This window comes from Hydra vulgaris, chromosome 09 (assembly GCF_038396675.1).
Source record: "Hydra vulgaris chromosome 09, alternate assembly HydraT2T_AEP".
NCBI lineage: Eukaryota > Metazoa > Cnidaria > Hydrozoa > Anthoathecata > Hydridae > Hydra > Hydra vulgaris.
Genome location: NC_088928.1, coordinates 7,348,027 through 7,351,182, shown reverse-complemented (window position 1 = coordinate 7,351,182; position 3,156 = coordinate 7,348,027). Strand labels below are relative to the sequence as shown.

The window sequence follows — 3,156 nt, the reverse complement described above, 5'->3', positions numbered from 1 at the left end:
ACTAAATGGTTGTCATCTAAAATTCACTTCGTAGTTATGAATCGCAGCCATTTTAAAAGCTCTAAATTTTTAACCAAAAACTGGCGCATGCGTACCTAAACATAACGCTTTTTCCTAATATCTAAACGACCGTGTTGAGAAAACATTGAATTTTTTAAATTTTAACTTTTTTTTTATATTCTTTTTTTTAACACAACTTATATTTAAGAAACTATATTTTTACATTTTTTGCAGCAAAAAAATTTAGTTTCAACTACTTGCTTCTTTGGTAAACATGTTTCTTTGCACAACCGTTCCCGACACATCGAATTCTCGCATTGCAACATTTCTGTGTATAACTGTACTCTACATTTTTTACATTTCGCAACTTTTAATCGTTTGGCTGCTGGTACTTGTTCTTTAATATTATTTTGCTGAGGTTGCTCAGCATTGTCATGGTCAGGTATTTGAGTACTTGGCAAAGAGAGTCTGCGCTTTGCGTTAAGTTTTTGCAACTTTCACAGTTTCCTTTGTTGCTTTTTCTTCATCTTTTTGTTTGAGGAACTCGATCACATTTTCTTGGGTAATACATTTTTTTGCCAAACTTTGACATGTTGCACTGTTTTGGTTTCTTAACATGCGATTGATTTCTGGATTGAAAAAACTGCTTCAACTCTATCTCAATACTGTTTTTGCAACTCTCAACACATGCTTGATACCTATCAAAACTTGAAGCTGGTGTAGTTGAAAAAGATGGTAATTGGTGTGTAGTTGGAGTGGGTACTGCGGCAGCTATTGAAGATGATGAAGCTGCGTCTGAGCGAAATAGTATACGTGCTGCGGAGGCTGCTAAAGTTAATGAAGGTGGATTAAACGTTTGTGTGATTGCTAATGCCTTATAACTTATGTTGTTTTTATTAAGTGGAAATGAGCCAGTGTACTGGAAACCAGCGTTTGCACGCAAGCGTGTAAAACATTTACCACTCTCGTACAACAATTTGAGAAACGGTGGAAAATTTTGTTGATCTAAATTCTTACATTTTGAGTCTTTGTAATACTTTGTAAGAATTTCTTTCCATGCTTGTTTAACATGACAATAGACACCTCTATCCAATGGTTGTAGAATATATGCTGAATGCTCTTCCTGATTTTTTAATGACTTCAAATATGTGGCTTGACATACTAGTCACAAGATTTTTGGATAGTTTCTAAATATATTTAATTTAGGCTTCTCTGATATGAGTTTTCAGTTCCAATGTGGATTCATATTGCTTAACCTTTTCATAAACCTTTCTAGAAATATTCTTCATATATTTTTAATTGGATTAAAATCTGGACTGCATGCGGGCCATCCCATTACGTGAATATTTTTTTCTCCATACCAAGATTTTGCAAGCTTTGAATTAAGGATAGCAGCATTGTCTTGTTGAAAAGCGAAATTTTCACCCATCAATTCTTCACCATGTTCAGGCAAACTAATTTTTAATAAGTCAATATAGTCCTGTGAATTCATTTATATTGAAATCCATGCCACTGGAAGTTTTCCAGCAAAAGAAAAAGGCCCCCAAGCCATAACAGTTCCACCACCAACACTCTTGCGGAAAGTGTGGAGTTTTCCTCCACACTTTCGTCCACATCCGTGTGTAGTCTTCACTCCTACACAGAAATGTGGACTTATTTTACACAGTTGTGGACTCTTTGTTACTCCACACTAATGTGGAATTAATTTTAAATCAAAAAGGCAAACAATTATAATTAATTATATTAAAAAATAATTAAATTAAAAAATAAATATAAATAGTTATCTCCAAATATAAAATATACCAATAAAAGATCTCATCAAATAAAAAACAAAACAAATAATTTGTCTTTAAACCCATCTGGGATTTAAATTCATCATACATTTTGAAGAAAAGTTATTTTGGTAAACAAATCAGCAACGGTTGCACTTTTTACAGTAATATTAAGTCCCATAACTTTCTCTAAAAAGCCATAAAAAAATCTTAATTCGGTCGGATATTCGACAGCGAAAACATAAAAAGACATAAATAAAAACTCTAATGCCTCCATAAAACAGCTGCAAAAAGCCAGCGATATAACTGTATTATCCGCTTTGATATAATATCCATTAGATATGCGCAACAGCATCGGTTGTTTGACTCCACGATCTTCCAGTGCATTTAGTGCACAGTCAATTGTATCATCCTGCAATATGTATAAATATATTTTTTTACGCGTTTCAGTAACAGATAATAATAATATTAGCAATGAAAATAAACTAAAAAACTCTAAACTAGTTCTTTAAAAACATTAGCTAACAAAAACAATACCTTGAAGTCGAAGAAAAGATTTTCCATGACCACATTTGGTAGCAAACGAGCCTTTTTAACTGATTTTTGTGGTGGGGTAGGGAAAAGTCAAACAAGACATTCAACCGCAAGCTCAATTTTCTTGTCTAACATTATATAAGAAAAAAGTGAAAAAAAGTTAGACTGATATTTATTTGCATGATTTACAACTAAAAAAAAAATGTTTTCACAGATACCCTTCCCCCTCCCCTCCTTGTGACCTTTTGCGCTTTAAATTATTTTTGAGTTTTTTTTTAAACAGAAGACAACAAAAAGAAAAAAATACTTTTCAAAAAATTTCAGATCAATCCGACAATTATTTAACAAATGCCAGCTTTTTAAAACATGTCGCGCAGATTGTGCACGACACGAGGTGAATAGATTAACTAATTTTTGTTTTATTTAATCAAAAGAAATCCAAAATTCTATGATTTACCTTTTCGTGGTGCATTTCGTTAAATAAATTAAATAAGTGACAAACTTTTATAATTTATAACTAAAAACATTTGTAGTAAGTTATTTAAAGCATGAGTAAAATCTTGTATTAGATGCTATTGGTGAAACGATGGTCTTTATAGAATAAGTCAAGTTTTCAATAATCTAAATAAAGTATAGAAACATTCACTGACTTAAGTGTAAAAGCACTGAGTTTTCATCTACTGATTCAGGGATAGGCGCATTTGAATATAGATACCTATTTTTTTGTTATCATTTATTATTATCATTTTTTATCTTTTTTTGTTTTTAGTTGGCAAAAGTTGTATTGCCCTTCTCCCCCTTCCCCACGTAACAGCTACACGCGCAGGCCCTGTATATATATATATATATA

At 32.0% G+C, this 3,156-nt stretch overlaps 1 long non-coding RNA gene across 1 annotated transcript; it reads right to left on the bottom strand.

The window, feature by feature from the left end:
* Positions 1 to 1,728: 1,728 nt before the first annotated feature.
* Positions 1,729 to 2,505, bottom strand: LOC136084996 (uncharacterized). The gene is made up of 2 exons (XR_010640983.1): positions 2,310 to 2,505; positions 1,729 to 2,184 (listed from the first exon to the last, which is right to left on the bottom strand). It is a non-coding gene; the product is annotated as an uncharacterized LOC136084996 (long non-coding RNA).
* Positions 2,506 to 3,156: the final 651 nt, after the last annotated feature.